Here is a 12,670-nt window from a genome sequence, read left to right as displayed (position 1 = left end):
AAGCCACATGATTAAAAATAAGTTTCTTTTAAGCCCTGAATTCTGTTTATAAAAATAGATGTTGAACATACAGTACAACATAAAAATCCATGTGGTCCTGGAAAAAAAAAAAGAAAAAAGTAGAAAGCACTTTAGCTTAAACCAGATGTGCGAAAGAGAGCTCCTAAACGTATTTTGTATTTTTTATTTGTGTGTATGTGTTTGTGTATGTGGGAGATATTTTTGGTTCCTGCTAGGCTTCTTTGCAGCAAAGCCCCTTTCTAGAATTTACTTTCCTTTATTAGAGTTGCAGCTCGGCTTTGTGTGGGCCTCTGGGGGTTTTGGCCAGCCGTTGGCAATTTCTCTCAGACACCCAATTACCCCTGACGTCAATGCCGTCTCTCCCATCTCCCTTGGGTGCCCACATTTTTTCCTTTGTAACACTAATAGCTGACTAGCTAAGTGCCTGTTATTTCCTTGGCAGAAGATTTGATTGTGTTTTGGGCCGGATACTAAATCCAAAAACTATGTAAAAATGTCAATAGGTGAGTGCACATTGATTTCGGTTAGTCACAGTGATATTTGAGCCCCTTTGGGGGCTCTGTCTGGGGAAGTATTTTACAAGAAAGATAATATAACAGAAAATTACTGGAGCTGCACAGGTCTCTGGTGGATTTCTTAGGGGCCTGCTAAGTTTCTGTAGAATCAACAAATGCTTTATTAATCTAAATTTGCGGTTTTGTTCCTGCCTCTCTTCAGACGGCTCGGGCTCGCCGGAGGAGGCTCGGCGGGAGCGGGGCGGCCGGCGGCAGAGCCCGGCCCGGCCGGGGGCGGCCGCGGGCCCCTCCCGGCCCGGCCGGGGCTGCGCTGGCAGATAAGGCGGGGACGGAGGGGGTCCCTGCCAGCTGTGCGGGGCCGGCGCTGACTGGGAGCGGCTGATAAGGGCCCCGCGCGGGAGCCCAGCCGGCAGCGCCGCTCCGCCAGCGCGCTGCGGGGCCGCGGCTGGCGAGGAAAGTTAAACACAACTGGTCCGGGGGCGGCGGGGAGGGCTGCGCTGCAAGATAATGGTAATTGATTGAATCAAAGTCGCAGAGCAGCCTTGTTTTTCCTCGCAATTAATTTTTTTTTTTTTCTAATTTTCAGACCGAAGTATCCGAAGAGCTCAGGTTGCACCGAGCACATGCTGCACTAAAAGATAATAAGCACATGCCCTCTTCAGCTTTTTGGGGGAAATTCAGGCCAAGAAAAGGCACAATTAAACAAAACGCACCCCCTTAAACTTGCGAGCACACGGCTCCAAGCTCAGCAGAGCGTGCTCTTAAGGACAGGGAAAATCAATGGCCTTTTCAGGTCGCCAGGCTGTGTGTGCTGGCTACTAGCGACCAGCAGTCAATTTTGCCCACAAAGCCAGCAGATAGTGACACCAGAGAAGGGGATTGTCAGGGGACTGAGTTGTGCAGTGTCCACACATTGGGCATTTCGGCAGCCCTTCTTTCTCTCCTGCTCCCCACCACAACACCATACCCCACAGCTCAAGATAGATGTAGAGGAAAACAGAGATTGATACCATTTGTGTTTTCGTATCGGTTGCTTTGCAGCTTCAGTTTAGCCAGTTTGGATCTTTCTCACTAGCAACTTGCCAGCCAGAAATTTTTCTTCTCTTTTAAGGGGATTCCCCCTAATATAGCATTCAGGAGTAGTAATATAGTTTGTGTGGTTTGAGAAAATAAAACCTTTTAGTCTTTGGCAATTGCATCTGCAAGCAGTAAAATCTTATTTCAGCACAGCATGTAGAGTGCAGGATACCTAATAGCTAGTAAACTATTTAAAAAAGTCTTCTGCTTGATCAGATATAGTGCTTAATGTATAGTGCTGTATCTTGCCCAGCACATAATTAGTATTGAGGGTGGAAAAGCCTCCCCTGTGGACCATGACACCACAGACCTAAACTGGCATTTTTTCCACACATTAGAGTTTTCTTTCTTTAGTGGAGGACATTTCTTTGCTTGTTTTAAAAATCATTCTCTAAGACTTAACAGACTGTATTAGTGTATTGTGTATCTTAAATGAACCTTGCAAGCTCTAGCAGTGTATTCTTCTTCCCATATAGGCACTGTGTAGGGTGGGCAGCCAAGCAGTATTGTAGTGCCAGAGAGATCAAACGTTGGCTAGGAAAAAAAACACCCAACCCTAACCTGGGAAATAAAAATTAACCAACCCACTTTTGCAGTGATTTTGTTGGATACCATCCTGGAACAAGTGTATGTATGGATGTGCTAGGAAAATGAACGGGCCTTATTGAGGTAAGACACTGTGGTTATCTAATCATGAAGAAGTTATGATTTTCACTAGAGCTCTGTCATGTTTTCTTCAGAATGGCAGCAGAAGATTTCTTTATGTGTGGGCCAGATTATTGGGATTTCTTCCCAACTAGTGAAAGGGTGGAACATTTGCTATCTGTTTGAGCAGGAGCAGGGTATCCTGATATCCTATCAAACAGATTAATAGGTCTCCTCTGCTGAAAGAGCTGGTAATCTGCCTTGTCATGACCACTGGTTATGAAAGGGACAAGTTAGCTCTGAAGAAAGATGACTTTCTTGAAGGAACCATGTAAAAATTTTGGCCTAATGCCAGCACAACCATTGCTGATCAACTATGGCTCAGATTAGAGACTCCTTGTGTGGAAAAAAAAGGGTTTTTTTCTTTTTGCTTATGGGCTTGAGAGCCTACTGGGTTACTGTTGCCATCCTCCCCTCTGACGTTTCTGGTTCCAGTATAATTAAACCTACAGCTGTAATGTGTTCTTGTCTTTTTAGCCACTGTGGTATGACTGGCAGGTGACACTGTCCTTGTCTACCTCAAATACAGCTGGTGAGCTGCTCCTAGGCAGTCAGATGTTTTTAGACTAGGCCAGTGCTTGGCAGCGCCCCTTTCATCCTCCTCCCAGCCTGGCCAGTGTGCTCAGCTTGTCAATCTCAGAAGTGCTGACAGCAATGTGGAGAGCAACTGCCAAAGCAAAAGTACTCTGAGGTCATTTGGATAGATACAAGTCAGTAAAATTCATGGAGATAAGGTGCACCCACTCAGCACCTGCCCACCTCTGTGCTCCTCTATGCTAAGGCCCCTTGCTGCCAGCAGGGCTGCTGCCAGCCTGTGCTGGCATCAAGCACTCTCTGGGCTGAGCCACCAGCCCTGCCTGGGAGGGGTGTGGGGAAAGGACAAAACCAGCTTCTGTTGGAAAGATTTAAAAAATTACCCCTGTGCTGATGCAATGCTGAGTTTTGGGGTGTGAGCCAGTCTGTAGGGCACTGGCAGTGACAGGCAGCTGGAGGAACTGGCCTCTGCTGAACTAAGTCCTGAAATGAAAAGGGGGCAGGTTTGAACCTAAAAGTGAAACAAAGAGCAGGGCTGGCTGTGCTCATTGGTGGCTGTTGGTTTTCCTGTGCCGTGTCGCCTCCAGCGCGGTGTGCGAGGCGCAGGCGCAGCCCAGGCACCGCAGCAGGACGGACACGCTGCGCTCCACGTGCTGAGGTGGGACTGCTCTCCTGCCCCACCCGTGTGTCTGGGCGTGCAGAGGGGCCAGGGGCTGCAGGGTGGTGAAGAGGAAGGCGAGGTGAGGCAGCAGTCAGTGGTGGCAGGGTGGGAAGCAGGTGGCTGGCACCGTGTCGGGGACGCAGAGGGAAGGAGGCTGAGGGACAACCCACAAATACCAGGGTGAGTTAAGATACCTTAAAGACAGTAGTTTGCTGGGAAACAGACTTGTATGCTTGTTTGGCCACATGCCAGCTTTTAAATGTACAGTGGGAGATAAAGGACACACTTTGGGTGAATTCTCAAAGCAGTGGAGGTAGGAGAGTAGTAACAGGGTAGCAGCTGCTTGGGAGGTGGCAGCAAGAGAGGAAATGTCAGCATGGAGGGAGCAGAAAAGGGAAGAATGGAGAGGAAAGCATCACCAAAATTATTTCTATTCCTTTGTTAAGAGCTTGGGACATTTGTAAGTGAAACAACTCCTGCTTTTCCTGGAGCATCTCCTTTTCCCTACTTTTGTACAGGCCTGTGTGGCCATGCAGCCCAGGTCTTTTTCCATTCCTAGGCGTGTGTTACACCTATTACCAAAGCATCACTAAGGTATTAGCATGATTTTCAGGTGAGTGCTCTGACAATGGGGTTGTTCTTGCCATATAATTCACAGAGCTTTGCTCAAGTCACAGCTAGAACACTATACCTGCCCTGGAGAATAAGGAGGAAATTCACCAGGTTATTTTAAGTTGATTCTGTAGAGGCATGCAGGAATATATCTGAGTTAAACTCAAAGGGAAATGATCAGATTGGCAGCAGATTTTATCAGGTTTGTAGTTGCATTAGGAGCTCATATGAATCTTTAAAAATGTTTTAGAATTGAAAAAACTTCAAGGTTTTGAGAAAACTTGTCTCACAAAAGTGATCAGTATGACTATGTGTCTCATACAGCACAGGTAGGCAAGTTCAGTAAGGCATCAGGTACTTTATGTTGGGGTAGCCATGTGAACACTGGAGCAGTGTGCATAGGCATTAAGAAGCATCAGAGTTCTGCTTTGTCTTTTAGTTGTATTCAAGGTGCAGGAGACCTGTGAAATTGTTTTTCAGCTCTGGTAGTGCCAGGTTTAAGGAGTGTTAGCTGAGCAATAGTGCCTTTCTGAAGCACATAATCTTGAACTTTCCCCCCCTAATCAGTGAATGTGTGTTAAATTCACCTAGGTCTTGTAATTTTGACAGTTTTTGGGGTTTTTTCCAGATCTTCATTATGTAGGCAGCAGTCTCTCCATTGCCATGCATTGATGCTCTCTTTTGTATTGCTCTCTTTTATACTGTCGCTGGTCTTGGGTTTACAGAGCTGTGGACAAAACAGTTGGCAAGGAAAGTTAATGACTTCAGGAAGGGATAGACGAGTCTGCTCTGACCATGGAGACGACAGAAATGTAGAAAGGATGGAAAGAGGGTAAGCAAGGGGAAGCTGACAGATTGTGTTCTAGAGGAAGGTTAGAGTAACAGGACTGGAAATGGGGCAGAGGATGTGAGTCAGGGTGGGAACTGCCAAGAGAAAGATGAGAAATGTCAAGAAAGCATGGGGAGAGAAGGAGGGGAATAGACTGGTAAAAGGTAGAGTGGATCTGGAAGCAGCAACTAAAGTGAAACACACAGGCTAAGGTAGTTGACTCAGAAGAAGACGTGGGAAATGTAAGATGAAATTAACAACTTCAGCAAAGGATATCTTCCACTCTTAAAAAAGTCCAAAACTTATTAGAAGGAAGAAATGCATCTACTTGATTTTACTTTCCTGTGCTTTTGACCAGGCAGTTCTGCTTTCTTTTCCAACACTGATGGCTGTCTCATGATTTCCCTGAGACATTGTCATAGAAATAGACACAGAAATGTGTCTATTTGTGCTGCAAATGTGCAAATGTGCTGCTTCTAGGAAGCAAGGCCAGGTAGTGTCTTCTCTACCCAGTGAGAGATGGGCTTCCAGCCTATTAGAGAAATTTTTTTGATAAAGCATTCTCAAAAAAAAAAGTTATTGAAATGACTGGTGACTTTCTTCTGGTAGTAAAAGACTTTGAGAAACAGTTTATGTAGAGATGATCTCCATATGTCCTTTCCAAACTAAATTACTCTGTGATTGAACCTTCTGAGGAAAAAGAAACCGTGAAGTTTGAGTTTTGTTTCTGGTGCAGGTTGAAAAGGCTTAATGAGTAGTGCTCTGTTCTAGCAAAGTTAGATGAGAACCAGGTGATTGACTTCCACAGGCAAAATAAGAATTCCTCAATCCTGACAGCAAATGTTGCTTGAGTTCCTGGGTGAATAACTCAATTAACTCTGCAAGATGCCCTTCTCTTGGGTTATAGTCCAGCAACCACTTTAGGATGTCCCTCCCTTTGCAGGAATACCCGTGGGTTTCCAGAAAGTGAGACAGGAAAAGGCACACATGCTCCTAGTGACGGCACCTTGAGCTCATTACTCTGATTTTTAGATATGCTGGCATTGTCTCTACAGCCTGCATTCACATTTATGGCCTTCCAGACTGCTTATCTAGGAGAGAATGTGTGCTCAGCCTGCTCCAGTTCCATCTGAGCTTGAGCTCAGGGCCCACACACAGCACGCCATGGCCTGGGCAGCACCAGCATTGGACTCTCAAAGATGCAAAGGCAAGACACAAAGGGGAGGTAGCTCTCCATGTAGATCTTTAACTTCTGGCAGTCCTGTTGGTGATCCCGCTGTCTCTTGAGCTTGTCTCAACAAATACATCAAAAATAGCTGAACTATTAGTAAATTATTCCCTCTCATGAATGAGCATGTAAGTATTTTTTTAATGAGATAAAAGAAAATGAGTCTTATTCTGCACCATCCTTATTAGTTTGCATTCCAATTAATTCCTTCATGTTAATTCATCTTGGAATGTTTTGGAAGATTTCTCAGCATCAACCAGTGCATTTTGTGGGACAGTCTACGGAAAGGACAGAACATTTGCTGAAGAGTCTTTACTGTATTTTCCCAATAGAATTCTCTACTCAGTGCTGAGGTTTCAAGAGGCTTTGAGTGAGCTGGTTGAGCATCCTTTTGAACCCATCATGGATGTTTCTTTGTATTTTATTTCCTTTAAAGATTATGCCCTTCCTTATGACAACCACCTTTTGCCAAATGTGTAAGGCAATCCAGTTCATCCCAGCTTTTGCCCCATTTACCACCTTCCAAAAAGATTGTAGTGGCTGTATGACCACATGTCAGATTTTCCCCAGAGGGATCTCTGATTTCTTTTCAATCAGTTCATTTAATTGACCATGTTTATTTCCCTAGCCCTTGTGGGTCCCTGAGTGCAGCTATTCGTCAGAAGCTGGATCTTAAGCATCCTTTTCATGTTTTACCTGGAGAATTTCTTAAACCATCTCATCTGTTCTTGGCATTTGGGGCTAAGCCCAAAAGGGAAGCTGTCTCAATCAAAAGACTATCTAAATGGATAATGTGGTACTTTGAGACCTGTAACAAGGAGGCAAATGTCCCAGTCCCACTGCTGTGGTGCTGATCCCACCAGAGCCAGGGTAGCTTTGAAGGCTTGTTTGGGCAAGGTTCCCATGGCGGATGTTTGCAAGACAGCTAACTGAACTTGGTACACATACCTAGCATACTGCTCAGATGTAGAGCCCAGGCATGATGCCCACTTTGGAAAGCAGCTTTGTAGTCTATATCTGCTCAATTTAGTCCTCAGCTGGCCTCCTGAGAACGGCTGTTTGCTGAATGTTAGTGTCCAAGAGCAGGAAGAGATGGAGGCAACTTTCATCAGTAAGAAGATGAAGTAACTTGGCACTCGTTGGAGTTTGGAGGCTAAATTGCCTCTTAAAAGATCATCCTTACTGTTTGTCTACAGTTTCCAAGCTGTAAACAGGATGGGAAGAAGGATGCCTTTGTATCCTGTGTTCCCCTTTCCTAGATGTTGTCTAGGTGATATGAGCTTCCTTCTTCAAAGTCTATAAAATTGTGTTTAAATGCTTTTCATGCTCTAGTTTGGCATACAGCATAAATCCAAGCAAACTGACCTGAGACAGGAAGGCATTTTCCTCTTCAGTAACTTCTGTCTGTGTCCATTGCTCGCATCTATATTAGCAAATACAATTTCTTGGGAACATCCCAGGGCTTTTCTTTTCCAAAATATTTTTATTAGAGCAAAGCACTGTTACTTCCTAGAAAGTTTGGTCAGTTTCTTCTGCATCAATTTTTAAATCCCTGTTCTATTGCTTCCTTATGACATGTTTTATTCTGTCTTTTTAAAAATAAACATTCTGGGGTTGGACTAGATGATCTCCAGAGGTCCCTTCCAACCCCGGCTATTCTGTGATTCTGTGAAACATAAGTCAGGAGTAATTAGAGAGAAATGCACCACATTTGAAGTATAAATAGAAGGAAGTAAATGGTATGATGTGTCACTACAGTCAATGGTCAAATATCTGAATTTTAATCTTGAGAGTTAAGTTAAATAAAAAGAGATCCTTTTAAATAACTTGACATTCCCTTAATGATCCATGATATGTAAATCTGAACATTTGACTTCATTGCAATAATACAGCTAGTTTAAATTTTTATTATTTTTAAGCCCACAGCCAGCAGGCTGGAGTAAGTTATTTGCAGCGTATTTTTAAAGTCCATATTGAAATATTAGCCATAACTGTCTGCTGTGTATAAAAAAAAAAGGGGGGGCTGTGTATGTTTGAAGTTTAATCATGCTTCTACTTATGCTCAGTCCCAGAGCAATCCTTTTTTCTGCTGCTGAGCTCAAACAGCTAGTAGCCAGGTTTGATCTGCTGCCCCATGGAGCAGTGCCCTATGTGAATTTGAAGTTTTCTCAACCCGGGAGGCCAGCAAATAAAGACTAGCCTCAGGTAGCCAGAGCTCTCCTTCCCAAAGCAGCTCCCGGGGCGCTGCCTGGAGCAGTCCTCCTGAAATTGTTTCAGGCAATTGCTACAGACTATCTGTACTACTGCCCCTCTCACCCCTCCTTCCCTCTCCTCCTCCTGGCATAAGGGAGGAGTTTTGGAGTCCAGGAGTCCTATTTGACTTTAATAAAATGAAGAAAAAAAAATTTAAAAAATAAAAAGCAGAGCAGTTTGTAGGGAACTGGCACAGACTGTGGAAACAGGAGCCACAGCAAGACAAAACCCAGTGGCCTTCAAAACTTTTTTCCCTTCTTTCTCACCACATGACTTGAAGGATGTGGACAGTAATTAAAGGACCCCCTAGCTCTTCATTTTCTGTGCCTGGTCCTTTGATCTGGTTCGTGTCGGGTAGCTATTTTCATTGTTCCTGTCTTTTCTTTTATTCTCACCCAGCCCCTTTGATGTGAGCAATGATGATCTTTAATTCCAAAATAGGAGATGGGCAGGATAGCAGTACTGGCCTTATATAATGCATCTTTCACATCTTATTTTTAAACTTGAGCATAATAGGTGTAAGTCAGAGCCTGGGGAGCATTAACCCTTTCCATTGCAGAGGAACTGCTGAGGAGATTAAGAGCCTATCACTTTTGGTAACGTCAGCCAGGTTAATTTTCTGTAGATGCCTACAGATGCATTTGTGAAAAAGATTATTATTATTATTATTATTTTCCTGCAAATATGATGGATCTCAAAATATAATCTGGAGGGAGTTTGTCCTAATTGTTCCCATGTGGGAAAAATGTGCTGAGAAAGAACAGTAAAGCTAATGCAGTTATTCTGACTGGCTTCACTTGGCAGCACAGTGGGAGTGAAGCATACTGTTTATTAGTGTATGTTAATAAACTATAAGGGACAAGCTGCAGGTGGTGGTTTATAAACTGTTAGCTCAGGTAAGATAGATGACAATATGGAGGTTATTAGTAACATTAGCAGGAGAGAAGGGCTGAAGGTTCTTAATGTTGTCTTGAAATCACAGAAGCCCAGCATGTCTCTGTGTGCTCCCTCTTCCTCACGGGACACACAAGCCAAGCAGCTGCACTGCAGCCAGGGTGGCGCCATCAGATGTGGCATGAGCAGGAACCCCTCTGCCAGCCACCTGGGGGGACACCCCCTGCCTGTGGGTGTGGGGTGACTCCCCTGTGCCATGCTTTGGGGGGTGGCACACAGGCCTCCTGTGCCATGCTTTGGGGGGTGGCACACAGGGCCCCCTGTGCCATGCTTTGTGGGGTGGCACATGTCACCCCCCCATGCCATGCTTTGTGGGGTGGCACATGTCACCCCCCCGTGCCATGCTTTGTGGGGTGGCACACGCGTGGAGGGGGCAGCACAATGGCCCCGTGTCCCTGCAGCAGGGGAGCCCCCCGTGTGCCCGCCGCAGCCCCAGGGAGGCAGGTGGTGCTGGCGGAGCCCCGGCCCGGGCTGTCCCCGGGGAGCTCCGCATTACCGCGGTCCCCATCTGCCTCGGCGGCACCTCTTCCCTCCGGGCCCCAGCAACAATGGCTCTGCTGCTGCTGCTGCGCCCTGCCCGAGCCGGCCCGGTGACATTTGCAGGGTTCAGCCGTCACGGCACAATCCGCTCGGGAAATGCAGCTGTAATTGTAAATAGGGAGCCCAGAATTTTCAAACTTCAGGTCTCGAGGCACCCGCGGCGTGGAGGGGGAGCTCAGCTTTCCCCATTGCCTTTTATTTTAGTAGGATTTGTGACTATCTGAGAATTTGGAAATCTATAGGTCTGCTGCTAAGCCACTTAAACATTAATGTTTGAACATCATGTCACTGGTTTTTGTGTTCAGAAGAAAACCTAAATGGGCACAAATTAAAAAAAAAAATCCTAACATTTTCCTGGTAGAACTAATTAGAGGCAACATATAACAAATTGTCAGTAAGAAATAACAAAGAAGCAGCGAGGATAACAAAGATTAAGTGTGGTAATGGACAGAGGCAGCTTGATGAGTCTGACTATGTTTTAGTTTAAAGCCTACATTTTTCTTTTCATTCACAAAACATATCTGCATAAGTGGCTTTGTGTCTGAAACAGTTTTAGATGTGGATTTATGCCTTCATGACACCTGCTCTTTTAGGGACATAAAATGTGCGTTACGTTTGTGTAGTTCTTAAAATAACAGCTGTTAATTAGATAACTTTCAGGGCAATTCTTATTATATGTTATGGTCCTGGATCAGCTAAGTAGTTCAGCAGATGCCCAACTGGAGCACGTGATGGGACACGTAGGCTTTTCAGCCTGCACTTGCTTAAACCTGAGCACATGCTTAAATAGTTTGCCGAATAGGGGCCGAGACCAGATGTAGTGAATACCTAAAATTAACTTTGTTAAATGGCTTACAATATGCCACTTGTTTCCATGTGCTTTTAAATTTCCCACTTGAACATTATTTGGGCTGAGCTTCTGTGCGTTTGACCTTGTCTGTAGAGCTCTTTTTAATTTTTTTTTAAATTTTATTAAATGCATTTAGTTCCTTCAGAATATTTCTGTTAGGCATGAAGGAGGAAAAATTCTCTTCCAGTTCTTCCAGCACAGCTGGTCTTTAGTGCCAGTGGTTTTGTAGCTGGGGTGCTTTAAGGAAATAAGGGAAGGAAAGGTTGTAGAAAGGAATATTTCACTGGAGCAGCTTCTAGAGTTGGAAAAAGTAGACACACTTCTGAGACCTGGCAAAGGGATGTGGAACCTGTAATCTTGTCCACTTTTTCCAGCTATATCAGCTAATCTAATAATAGAAGCTTGTAGGGCAATGTAATTTCTTTTTTTAGACAGAGAAAACAAACATTGAAATTGCAAAGGGGAAAGTTGGCACCAATACATTCCTCAATGAGTACTAGGGCCCTTTCTTCACTTGGAAAGGAAAAAAAAATCCCTTTTTCTAAAGCAACCCTGTTTTAAGGGCTCAAGCACGCCCAGATAGCCGCTAGTTAGGTTTCAGCAGTCTAATGAAGCCTGCCTTTTTTGTGATTTCGCTGCACATACTCCCTGCCTGCCTTGATTGGCAGCTGGGTAGCAGACCTCTGCAGCTGTGACAATTTGCCTGAGGGAGACTGTAAGTGTCTCATTGAAACTTGCATTGTAAAATCCTCCAAAATGCCTCCCATAATATTAGGCACAGGAGAAAAACACAGGTGTGAAAAACTTTCACAGATCCCATGAGTTCAATGTCTCTTGGCAGCTTTGGTGGATTCAGTGTTATAATATAAATTTTAAACTTGCTCTTGCAAAGCAGAAGTTGCTCCGTCTTCTGTCACAAGAAGCAGTGAAACCGGCAGCGCCTGTGCCGTGCTCGCCTTTCCAGGCGATGAGGATTGGTTATCCATGGGTGAAACCTGTCCACCTGCTGTGACTCAGAGCCTGTTCCAGCACAGAGAGGACACAGGTGTCCCTGCAGGTGTCCCCACTGCTGGGGCACCTCGCTGGCACGGGAGTTTTAGGAGCTCCTGTTTTCTGAGTGAAGGCATGGCCTCATCCTGTCCAAAAATGAGCGCTCGTTGATTGATTCTGCTTCCAGTCAAGGAGGGATTTGAAAACCTAAGAGGTGTCTCCATGAAATCAACCTTCCTATATGTATGTACAATCATTTTCTCTTCAGCTGGTTAAGTAGCTTAACTACTGCTCAATGGCACATAGGTGAGATTCAGCATTGCCAGCATGACTGGAAGATGAATCTCGGCTTCTGAATGCCTGATCCTTTTGCTGATGTGTTTGTTCCCAACTGCTTGCCTGTGTGTTACAGCAACTTTGCTTCTTATATTTGCCATAAAGGAATCTCAATATGACTGCAGCCTTAAGATGTGGCACTTCAACAGTCTCAGTAGGTTCAACACAATATTCAGGAATTAAAGTTCTGAAGAAATTCAAGCAGCTAAATTTAGACTTAAGAAACGTGCCTGATTTGAGTGAGCTGATGCTGATGCATGGAAGTTTCCCTGCAAGCCAGCCGGGCTTTATTTGTTGCTTAAAGGGAGGAGATTTTAGTTAAGTTGGAACATTTGATTTGCTTTCTTGAATTGTTTTTGATTAGTGACTGAGTGCAAGGTTAAGCTTTAATAACATATCCCTTGTAATAAAATCATGCTGGTGAGTGATGTATGTGGCTAAAAAGATTTAGATACACTAGTCTGTTAAACTAATACAATTTGGAAATGCTCTGGAAATAAGCACATAAAACAAGAACCAAAGGCAAATTTAAAGATTTTTTAACTCTTTCTGGGGCTAAGATTTT

At 44.5% G+C, this 12,670-nt stretch overlaps 1 protein-coding gene across 10 annotated transcripts in view; it reads left to right on the top strand.

Annotated features, from left to right (window-relative positions):
- The window catches only part of ZNF423 (zinc finger protein 423), a 282,260-nt gene that overhangs the window by 145,700 nt on the left and 123,890 nt on the right, over positions 1 to 12,670 (top strand). Inside the window, exon 1 of one of the 10 annotated variants that reach the window (XM_054640664.2) lies at positions 3,376 to 3,510. The exons of 8 other annotated variants lie outside the window; for them this stretch is intronic. The gene's annotated coding sequence lies outside the window, so the exon portion shown is untranslated. Of the gene's footprint in view, positions 1 to 3,375; positions 3,593 to 12,670 lie in introns of those variants that run through there. One more of the 10 variants, XM_077185137.1, reaches the window with a different exon arrangement.

Source organism: Agelaius phoeniceus, chromosome 12 (assembly GCF_051311805.1).
Source record: "Agelaius phoeniceus isolate bAgePho1 chromosome 12, bAgePho1.hap1, whole genome shotgun sequence".
Lineage (NCBI taxonomy): Eukaryota > Metazoa > Chordata > Aves > Passeriformes > Icteridae > Agelaius > Agelaius phoeniceus.
The sequence above is the reverse complement of the archived record's forward strand: the minus strand, read 5'-3'. Positions and strand labels throughout refer to the sequence as shown.